Source organism: Pristiophorus japonicus, chromosome 7, assembly GCF_044704955.1.
Source record: "Pristiophorus japonicus isolate sPriJap1 chromosome 7, sPriJap1.hap1, whole genome shotgun sequence".
Classification (NCBI taxonomy): domain Eukaryota; kingdom Metazoa; phylum Chordata; class Chondrichthyes; family Pristiophoridae; genus Pristiophorus; species Pristiophorus japonicus.
The window spans coordinates 79,080,071-79,092,339 of record NC_091983.1 but is presented as its reverse complement, the minus strand read 5'-3'; the positions used below and the strand labels follow the sequence as shown (position 1 = coordinate 79,092,339).

The 12,269-nt window shown below is 41.5% G+C and overlaps 1 protein-coding gene across 4 annotated transcripts in view; it reads right to left on the bottom strand.

Moving 5' to 3' along the window:
* Positions 1-12,269, bottom strand: part of ldah (lipid droplet associated hydrolase) — a 414,051-nt gene that overhangs the window by 287,547 nt on the left and 114,235 nt on the right. The window lies entirely within an intron of this gene.

Genomic DNA, 12,269 nt, shown 5'->3' with positions numbered 1-12,269 from the left:
AGCAGGGAAGTAATGCTGAATTTGTATAATCATAGAATCATAGATTGTACAATTTACAACAGAACCACTTGGCTCCAGATATCATTATGGCCTTGATCCAGTCATGGATGCAAGGGAGAGGTGAGAGTAACTGTCGTCGACATCAAACTCCAATAAAATGGAAGTCATGGGGAAACTCTCATTGTGGTTGAAATCGTACCTAACACATAGGAAGATGGTTGTGGCCGTCAGCGATCAATCATCATAGCCCCAGTACACCATTACAGCAGTTCCTCAGAGCAGTACCTTCAGCCCTACCTTCTCCATCTGGTTCATTAATGACCATCCCTCTGTCATAAGTTTGTTCACTGACAATTCTATAGTTTCTCAGAGTGGTTGGGTGTTGTCCCACAGAATTCTATGATGGGATCAAGGGTCTGAAATTGATGAAAGCCAAGTTCCGCCCAAGTACCATCCAAAGGACCGCTGAGATTCTGAAGGTACTTTGGACGAGAGTTCCATGGAAAAATCTGGGAAAGACCGCAAAAATGGGACACGCGTCGATTCTGAGCGGCAGCTCCCATTCTCGGTGGCAAATGCAATCCTCGGCAAAGTACCGCCGAGGATTGAGTTGGGCCCAGGGAATGGGGGAACTGATGAAATAAAAACATTTTTAAAACATTTAAAAACCCACCAGAAATCTCTGCAAAAAAAAAAGAAAAGAAAAGTGGACTGACCTTTTTTTGCAGGTCTTCATACTTACCGTTGAGGTTAGACCTGCCTCCATGTGGCGGTCTTATCCCCTGCTACAGCGGAGGACCACCCGGACCAAACTGGCAGCTCGGCGGGCGGGAGGACTCTTCTGGGCGACGCACGCCAGCGGACAGTACCCAGCGTCTTCTCTCCCCGCCAGCGGGAGGCCTCCACCAAACTCGCTCGGAGGGGAGACCGCCCAGAAAACTCGGCAGCAGCGGACAGTAAGTCCACCAATTTCGGGCCCCATGTCTTTCACTGTTTTGATCAATAATTTGGATATAAGGCGAGTGGAAATGATGCTCCAAGTTTACAGATAATGCTAAAATATGAGACATTGTAAATAGTTCTGAGGACCAAAGGAAGCTGCAAGGGAATATTGATAAAATGGTGGCATGGACAAGAAAGTGGCAGATGCAATTCAATGTCAGTAAATATGAGATGGTATATTTTGGTTAAAAAAAGTTTTAATTATGCTTTGAATGAAAGAAAGCTGGATGATGTGGAAAAGCAGAGGGATTTTGGGTGCAGGTTCACAACGTATTAAAAGCTAGTAAACAAGGCCATAGAAACAGAAGACTAGGTTTTATTGGGGTTGATTTACTTTTGGGCAATTTTACAACAATTTGACAGCTTTCCTTAAAATGAAGAAGGGATGGGACAGATTAGATTGAAAAAGATTGTTTTCACTGACTGAGGAGTGGAGAGGCAATGGGAGGGGGGTGCGGGGCGGGGGAGGAGACATAGATATAAATTTCAATGTAAGTGATTCGGACAGAGAGCAGGATAAACTCTGTTATACAGTGGGTTATGAGACTGTGGAATGTACTACCAGAAGTGGCAACTAACATTCTTACCACAGAAGTGCCAGGCATTGACTATCTCCAACAAGCTAGAGTCTAATCATCGCCCCTTGACATTCAACGGCATTACTATAGCTGAATCCCCCAACATCTACATCCTGGGGTCATCACTGACCAGAAACTTAATTGGACCAGCCACATAAATACTGTGGCAACAAGAGCAGGTCAGAGGCTGGGTATTCTGTGGAGAGTGTCTCACCTCCTGACTCCCCAAAGCCTTTCCACCATCTACAAGGTACAAGTCAGCCATGTGATGGAATACTCTCCACTTGCCTGAGTGCATCTCCAACAACACTCAAGAACATCTAGGACAAAGCAGCCCGCTTGACTGGCACCCCATCCACCACCTTAAACATTCATTCACTCCGCCACCACTGCACAGTCTACAAGATGCACTGCAGCAACTCACCAGGCTTCTTCGAAAACACTTCTCAAACCCTCGATCTCTACCACCTAGAAGGACAAGGGCAGCAGATGCTTGGGAACACCATCACCTGCAAGTTCCCCTCCAAATTACACACCATCCTAACTTGGAAATACGTTGCCATTCCTTCATCATCACTGGGTCAAAATCCGGGAACTCCCTCCCTAACAGCACTGTACCTTCACCACATGGACTATAGCGGTTCAAGAAGATGGCTGATCATCACCTTCTCAAGCACAATTAAGGATGTGCAATAAATGCTGGCCTTGCCAGAGATGTACACATCCCACAAACAAAAAGAAAAATTAGTGATTACAACAGAGATCATGTCAACATATGACTTGACTACTCCAACTCACTCCTGACTGGCCTCCCACATTCCACACTACGTAAACTTGAGGTCATCCAAAACTCAGCAGCCCGTGTACACACCCGCACCAAGTCAAGATCACCTGTCACCTGTGCTTTCTGACCTACACTGGCTCCCAGTTAAACAATGCCTCGATTTCAAAATTCTCATCCTCATTTACAAATCACTCCATGGATTTGCCCCTCCCTAGCTCTGTAATCTTTTTCAGCCTCACAATCCCACAAAATGTCTGCACTCCTCAAATTCTGGCCCCTTGAACATCCCTCATTATAACTGCTCAACCATCGGTGGACTTGCCTTCAGCTGTTTGGGCCCAAACTCTGGAACTCCCTCCCTAAACCTCTAGGCTTCTCTATCTCTCTTTCCTCCTTTAAGACTCTCATTAAAACCTACTTCTTTAAACAAGCTTTTGATCATCTGCCTTAATTTCTTCTGTGGCTTGGTGTCAAATTTATCTGTTTATCTGTCATCATCATAGGCAATCCCTCGAAATCGAGGAAGACTTGCTTCCACTCTAAAAGTGAGAAGTTTGTCTGTAATACATTTTACTATGTTAAAGGTGCTATATAAAGAAAAGTTATTATTTATTATTATACCTCTACGTTTAGTTCCATTCACTACTCCTCAGACAATGAAGCAGCCATGAAATCCTACAGCAGGACTTAGATAACTATGACATCCAGGTCTAGGCTGATAAGTAGCAAGTAAAGTTCATGCCGCATTGGTACCAGGCAAAGAGCATTTAGAGTAAATAAAAACAACCTACCTCACCAATATCATCATCAGTAAGTCCCTACCATCAAGAATCCGGAATTCACTATTGACCAGAAATTTTATTGGACCACCCATAAGGGTAAAGCAAAGGTTATGTACTCTGCGACGAGTGATTGACCTCCTGAACCCCCAATGCTTAACCACCATCTGTCTGGCTCCACTCAGTAGTGTGCTGGTGTATACTAACTAATCACCTGGATGAGAGTAGTCGTAGTAACACTCAAGGGGCTGGATTTTCACCAGGTTTGCGACCGGGTTTTCGCCGCAATTTAACCCTCCGCGGCGGCGCTTTCAAGTATTGCCGGGGGGAGGTGCGCGACATGCAACGTCGCAGATTGTATTACCGCCGTACTTTCGGCACGCTCCCGACAAGTCAAACCTGTGCAGCCCTGCCAGCAGCAGTAAGTATGAAAACCTGCTAAAAAGTTAAGTTAGAGTTTTTATTTTTATATTTTTTTCAGCGATTCGATACATAATGGTCATGTAAATGTTTTTTGAGTGTTTGTGGAATGTTTTTTGGAAATTTTTTTTTGTTTGTTTTTCCCCCTCCCAAGGCCTCTCTCGCAGCGATCCCGACCCCGGACTAAAGTCGCCAAAACTCGCGTTTTGCACTGCAAATCATCATGCAACGCCTCCTTTACCCAGACGTAATGGCTGAAAGTTCGGCCTAAAAAAACGGTAGCGCAGCGAAGGCGGCCGAAAACCGAAAATCTCGCCCAAGAAGCTGAACACCGTCCAGGACAAAGCAGTGTGCTTAGTTAGCTCCCTTCCATTGGACTCAATATCCACCACTGGTAAACTGTGGCTGCAGTGTGTACTATTTAGATAATCAAATTTACTTTGACAGCACCTCCCAGTCCTACAACCTCGATCACCAAGGTCAAAAGCAATAAGATCATGGGATCACTGTCACCTCCAAATCACACGTCATCCTGACATGGACATATATCGTCATTCCTACATCATGCTGGTCAAAATACTGGAATTCGCTACGTATCACTACTGTGGGAATACCATCTGCACAAGGACTGCAATGGTTCTTGAGGCATTGAGGGATGGGAAACAATGTGGCCTTACCATCTTCATCCACATCCCAATAACAAATTTAGTTTAAAAAAAATACAGCAGAGATGGGCTATTTGGCCAATCAAGTCTGAGCTATATTTTCCCCCACGTGAGCCACTTTGTTGAACCCCACTCCCCTGCTACTTTCTTATATCAATTTATATTCTTCTTTTTCAAGAAACTATCTAATTTCCTTTTTTTTTTAATTACAGATTTAATTTCAGTATCGGCTTGTGGCAGAGAAACCCACACACTAACCACTCTAAGTCTTTGGCCCAAACATCTGCAGCAGTTCTGGCAAACTTACTGGGAGCACCATCAAGTTGTTTGCAGAAGGGGTCCTACACCCCCCTCTTTGGCCCAGCCACCTCGGCCAGACTTTCCAGCCTGATCCTTATGGCAGGTTCCTTTTTTTCCAACAAGACTTTAGTCAGAGTTGGAGTGTTTTGTATAGTGTTGGGCACCCTATGTACAAAGGATATAAAAGCAATGGACATAGTGCAGTTTGGATCCATTAGATTATTACCAGGAATGTCCCTTGAAAAGTTAGGGCTTTTGTCACTAAGCTGAGATGGTTGAGGGGTAACCTGACAGAGGTCTTCAAGATTATAAAGGGTTATTAAGATAAAGCAAATAGTGATGAGATTGTTTCCACTGGTTGACAAGGTGCTAATGAGAGGGGATAAATTTAAGATAATCAGAAAATGAATTCAAGGGGAGAGGGGAGAATAGAAAACAATCTCTTTATATAGGTGGTTAGAATTCAAAATTTTCTGCAACAAATAGTTATGGTACAGACTGTAAGTGCTTTTCAAAGGGAATTGGATAGTTGCTCGAAAAAACAAATGTTGAAGTGTATGGCAACAAACAGTAGATGGGATTAGAATGGGTGGCTCATGTGCAGAAAAAATCATGGGCCATATGGTCTGTTCCTGTGCTGTAAATTTTTATCGTTCTATGAAGTAATCCGTCCATTTATTATCCTTTAGCTCTGATGCACGTTAGCGACACTGTACATCCACATGAATAATATGCTAAGTTTTTACAATTATTCATATTCTGCATTCTTGCAGTTATCTACCTCATTGTAAAGTAGCAGAATCCTCTGGCTAGTAAAAATTTAAATATAAACTGGCTGCTTCTTGGAACTGAGTCAACACTTCACGATAACAAGTTTAGAAATTCAGTTCTGGCTCAAAGTTCAATCAGCTGAGATGAGCTATGTACCTGATGAGCTTGTTCATTCATCCCTGACTGGAACAACAACTAACACAATACTATTAGGGTATAGTAGTGTAGCGGTTTGGTACTGGGCTACCTACACAGAGGTCATGAGTTCAAATCCCACCATGGCAAGTTTTAAAATTGAATGCAATAAATCTGCTAATTTATGGGCTGGCACCAGAAAAATATATGTCCATGAGAGCTGCCAAGTTGTTGTAAAAACAGGACTAGTTCACTAATGCCCTTCATTGCTCTGGTCTGCACGTAGCTCTAGTCCTACACTGGTTGGCTCTTAATCACCCCTGAAATGGCCTAGCAAGCTTCTCGGCTGAAAAACAATTGCTCACAGGACAACTCGGGATAGGCAATACATGCAGCCTTGCCAGTGCTGCCTAATCTTGCAACTAGAATTAAACAAAAATCAGAAATAATTTATACACTTGTTTAAAGCTTCAAATTCCTGCATAAAATATTTTTTTAATTATAATTTGGAAGTACTCATTCAATTAATTACATATATAAGTAGGCTTTCCTCTCCCACTTTTTGTCTTTATCTCCCCTCTGCTCCTGAAGACCCAACTTGTGCCAGGGTACAATTCCACAGGAAGTGGCAGCTCTCTCAAGTAGCAGTTTTTTAATGTGAATGTCTGCATTGTGAGTGTTGGCAGGCTATTTGACTGTGGGAGCTTCACAGCCAAGCCCTATTCCTTATCTCAACATGCATACACTTTCTGGCAGGTGTCAGCAGACAGCAATCAGAGAAGGAACTCTGGCTGCGTTTTTCTGCTCTCCAGCCAGAGCCGAGTTGTAGTGCTCTTGTTACTGTCCGAACTGAGATCATCGAATCAGGAAAATATGTGGCAGCCTCCTGATCTGTATGGCTTATTACCGCAAGATATACTTGCCCATTGAATCAGCTCAGCCTAGACCTAATGAATCTCACCCAATGTGAATAGTTGAGCTTGAATATTGATTGTAGTTGGAATTGAGAATTGATCCGTGGTCAAAACTCTACTGCTCCATTGCTAGATCCACTAATAAAAAAAAGTCAATTTTCTTAATCATTACCACCATTATCATCAGTCTTGGTCTAGAGGAGTGGACAGTTCATCGTTTAATCAAGGCTGCTCCTTAGTAAATCCAACAACAATTTGCATTTATATAGCGCCATTAACGTAGTGAAATGTCCCAAGTTGCTTCACAGGAGTTTTACAAAACAAAAAAATGAGACAGAAAATATGCTTGAGGGAACGAGATGGTACCCCATTGCACTTTCCCTTCTTCCTTCAGATGACCAACTAAAATTGGTGAAATATTTTACAAAGTGCGCTCCCTTGCTAGGTTGAACCAGAATGTGACAATTATTAGAAATAGGATTCAATCTGGTCTAAGTAAACATTGCACTAGTGAATCTAGCAATGGAGCAACAGAGTTTTGACCATAGGGATCAATTCTGAATTCCAACTACAACCAATATTCAAGCTCAACTACTCATATTGGGTGAGATTCATTAGGTCTAGGCTGAGCTGCTAAAGAGAATTCTGTGGTAACTGACAGGACCCAGTCCCAACTTATAGAAGCCCGTTCACTGACCACACTGCAACATTGAAACAACTGGAGAAATCTGTTATTTACACCATCTGCCCTGTTGGATAAACACTGAAACATGGTCACACTGGGGCCTAAAAGGGAAAACATGAGTAGCAAGTATTTGGTGCTTGGGTAATGGAAGAGCTTTCCCAAAAACACAAGAATCAAATGAAGGGGAATTTGACTGGGATCGACATATACACAGCCAACTTCTGTCTAATATATAATGATGCAAAAGCTTTTATTAAACCGTGCTAGTTTGCTTTTTCTTAACTTACTCACAAATTTATCAGAGTAGATAACTTGCAGTGAAACCACAGGGTGCAAAGGTTATTAATGTTTATGCAGCACAGGCTATTCTGTGAATGGTGAAGTTACAAAGGCAAATCAGTCTTCCTGGAATGCACATTATCACAGATTTATTCTGTGCAAAACTAACTACAGTATCAAACTACTGAAAAGCCTAAAAGTCTTCACTTTGACACTTTTTTTTCTAAATGGATAGACTGGTTAGAACAGTGATCCTCATTTTCAAATATTTATGTAAGCTCTCCTTTTAGCTAAAATTCGCATTACTGAATAAGAATCCCTTTTGCATTCCAGAGCAGAAATTCTTCTCATTGAAGACTCAACCTATTTTTTTCATTAAAAAAACACTGAAAAGACCAATATACACACCAAAAATTAGAGACTAATTAAAATAATGTAACTTTCGCAGCTCAAAATAATTTAGTGGCTTTATCGTAACTAATGACAATTATTCAACACCATATGCAGCATATTTGAAAACAAAACTAAAATAGGGGAACTGTAATAGTTTTACCACCAGGACATGTGTGCTTCCCTCTATTTCCCTCACAGAACTTTAGCAGAGATTGCTGCAATTATCACAGTAAAACATCATTAAAAGTGATATGAGGAAAAATTGGTAGGGTGGGGTTGTATTCTTTGGAACAGAGGAGGCTGAGTGGAGATTTAATTGAGGTGTATAAAATTATGAGGGGCCGAGATAGCGTGGATAGGAAGGACCTATTTCCCTTAGCAGAGGGGTCAATAATCAGGGGGCATAGATTTAAAGTAGTTGGTAGAAGGATTAGAGAGATGAGGAAGAAAAAAATTACCCAGGGTGGTGGGGGTCTGGAACTCTGCATGAAAAGGGTAGTTAGAGGCAGGAACTCTGCATGAAAAGGGTAATTAGAGGCAGAAACCCTCATCACATTTAAAAAGTACTTGGATGTACACTTAAAGAGCCGTGACCTACAGGGCTACGGACCTAGTGCTGGATGGTAAGATTAAGCCGGATAGGTCTTTTCTAATTGGCACAGATACAATGGGCCGAATGGCCTCCTGTGTCATAATTTTTCTATGATTCTGTGATTTTTTTAATATATATCTCCTTAAATGTTCCTCTTATTTTTCCCCTTACACCTCCTCTCTTAATGACATAACACATGCTGAAGTAGGATTCTGACAGACACCCTCTGGTACTTTGCCCAAATGCCCATTCTTCCTGCATAGGCCTGAATAGCAATGTTGAGTATCAGTAAAATATTCAACCATTACAGCCTAGCCTAATACAAAAGCAAAATACTGCAGATGCTGGAATCTAGAATAAAAACAAAAAATGCTGGAAATCTCAGTGGGTCAGGCAGCATCTGTGGAGAGAAAGCAGAGCTAACGTTTCGGGTCAATGACGTTTCCAGTTCTGACGAAGGGTCTCTCCACAGATGCTATCTGACCCACTGAGAGTTCCAGCATTTTCAGTTTTTAATTACAGCCTAGCCAAATCCTGTCCTCAACTGGTGTCCAAAAATACACATTTCCAGCACAGATTACTGAATAGCGATCTAACACTGCAGCTTTAGCAAATTTTTCTCCTCCCTTTCCTGAGGATACTGATGCCAATGCTGATGCCCCCACACCATCGCTTTAGCTGAGATCAAGTAACTCAGTACACATATTAAGGATCAAACTTGGGACCTTCTTGGTCTGCACAGCTCAGTATCATACCACGTAGTGCATCTTTGCTAAATATAACAATGCTGGGACAACACTGAGATTCTGGAATAATTCGCATAAATGTCTGGAGTTGATATTCTTGCAATTGAAGAAGCCAAACTCAGTATCTGGACAAAGTGATGGCTCCAGTTGATTAACAAGAGTATTGTATTTCATTTTGAATAGAAGGTAGCATTACATCAAACATAATTAATAGTACACTGCAAAGCTGCATAGCTTTTAAAAAAGAAGTTTAAATATCAAATTTGTAATTTTCTTCTACCTCAAAAGCCACAGTCCAGGCTAACAACAACTTTGATGATTAATCATGTGCTGTATGTGAACAATGCACAGCCATCCATAACTTTCAGACTTAAATACCTAGCTCTGTCTAAGGCAGGTGTATGCAACAACTCCAGAGATTAAAAAAATCCCAATATTTTCCCCACTAATAGCTGACAATTACAGTTGTTGAGTATTCTGGCCTTCAGAAGCACCTCAAGCCCTGAAAATCTGCAGATTTTCCAGTGGGTTTGGGCAGCGACTTACAGCAGTGGTAAATAGGGTAGGATCAGTAATACCAAGTCTCCACCCTGTTCAACCTTGCTGAGATTTCCTGTGGGGGCGGGTCTGTTACATCCGCTCCCTTGCAGTCTGATGTCATAAATGGGACGCTGGGGGGGGGGGGGGGGCAGGGGAAACGATGGGGAGATTGGCGGTATACACGGGAACTCTCATTCGTCCCGCGTCTGGTGCCCCCAACTTAAGTACTCAAGAGGCAGGTGAACAGTAACCTCCAGTGGTAAAGGGCAGCTCATAAAAGTGTTTTAGCTCGGTTTCATGGTCTGTAATCCCGAAAAGAAATAAAATTTAGCCAGTAAGAAACTTACCTTGCAAGAAAGGGCCTGATTGCCAATTGTCACTAGAGTCATCAGCTGGAGTTGCTGGTTCTTCCCCTAAAAGCTGTGCATCCCCACATTTTCCTGGCTACCCACACACCCGCCTCACCTAGTGGGCATCCTAGTTGCTCCAATACTAGTGCAGCAGCCTGTCAACAATAAGCAAATGACTGCACCCAAGAAAATCTGATGGGATTAGGCACTTCACTCCCAAGTACATTGGAAAATACTGTTCTGGCAGCAGAGTGGGATCACAGCTTTTGAGGGTATCAGTCTGGAAGTAACCTGCAGTTAGCAGAGGCGAAGAAGAACAAGAGTGAAAAACAGAGAACACTTTAGACCAGGTTTAAAATAGACACTGGGACATTTCAGTCATCATGCATCAGCTCTTACTAAAGCCTATTCCATTATGATACGTCCCTGCAAATATAAGCATGATGGGTTTTTTTAAAGTTAGCAAACCATTCAGTCTAGTTTTAGTGCTATTTGTTTGCAGAATGCATGTGATTCTGGATAATAAAAGCAATAGCATGGCGTACGCTAAGGTCATTAAAATATTCTTTCAGCAATTTGTGCCTCGTGACAAAGATAATAATAATAGCATAGTTGAAAACAGGTCGACTGTTTTATACTCTGAAATAGGTGGGCAGATACAAAGTCTCAATCTGACTGAATATTCAAAGTGAATATATTAGAAAGAAAAACTGTATGAGATCCAGAAATGAGGCCGTCTAGTAAAGGGGAAAGATGCAATATCTACAAGCTAGTGGAATATTCAGCCAGACAATCCAAAGTATAAAATTGCTGGCTTAAGAGTTAATTATTTAAGGAAAGAAAAAGAATGGTGCCCATTTCATTTGTTTAGATTTTCCAATCAGTGTGACATTGATGCCAGTAATAGCCATTTATTTTATTGTTAAATGTTTAAAACCGATCATTAAAATAATGGCTATTAGAAATCCAGCCTATTATCTCTTTTGTTCAAGGGTGCACAATACTTTCCATGCAATATTATACCTGAGTTTCTGAATTTAGGGCTAAACCCATTAATGACCCCCAAAAGATGAATTCCAAAAAAGGATCCCACCTAAAATAAACTGGAATCACCAATATCCACATACTGTAACTTTCTGTATTTGGCACAGGGAGAATTTTATCTTCTCTCTGTACCGAGGGGTAGCACTTGGCATGGAGTGTACCTTGATTTACTTGCAGCATATACAAGACAGTTTAATAAAGTTTAATGTAGGAGGAGATGCTGAGGATGGACATCAACACCATTTAACATTATTCACTGCTAAGTCACTTGTAAGCAATGTTCCCGCTAAGCTGCGATGTTGCGCAGCGGTCCGGAGAACCTGTGCAGCCGGCTTTTAAATGGAAAAACCGCAGAGATGATGAAATTTGAATGGGCAGAGCAGGCCCTTAAAGGGGCCGCGCACCCAAAATAAATTGCAAGAAACATTACTTGCACGTGTTCATTACATAAAGTATTTTATTTGTTCCTTCAACTGTTTTTTTTTGCTGATTATACCCTTTTTAATTATGAACATCTGGCTTTATATTTGTCCTCAAGAAATAGGTATTTGTTTGCAGCAGATTTTTCCCAATTGTTTTGACCAAATTCAGAAAAAAAATGAACATCTGAAAATCTTATGGCCTCATGATACCTAGTGAGATTCTGTTCCATTGCTTCGTAACATTTAAAAATAATGTAAAAATAATGTAAAACACCACACTGACAAATAATCAGGAATAACACTACCTCATTCCAAACTCTCAAGACTGTGTTGAAAACAATGTGTAGCAAAAGACTGCACTTTGATACAGGAGCACTGACCTCAAATGCAATATTGTTAAACGGAAGTTGCTTTCTTGATTTAGAACATGAAATCTATCACCACCAAATTAAGCTATGAATTCACACAAATAAATTCTCTACTCCACTCCCACTCTGACCTCGGCCTCTTACATTGTTCCAACGAAGCTGAACGTAAGCTCAAGGAACAGCACCTCATCTTTTGATTAGGCACTTTACAGCCTTTTGGACTCAACAATTTCAGACCATAACATCTGCTCCAATTTTTTCACATGGCAGCTGTTGATGTTTCTGCTATTCTCATTTACGGCTCATCTTTTGATTATTTTCTTGTCCCATGATCATCTCCTTCTGCCTTGTACTATCATCGCTTTTGTCATTTAATCTCTCCAGCCTTCCACCCCATCACAGACCTTCTCTTTTGTTCTTTCTTCCCTCCCCCGCTTTCCCTGCCTCTGCATGCTTAAAATCTGTTACATCTGTAACTTTTTCCAGTTCGGACGACCTGAAA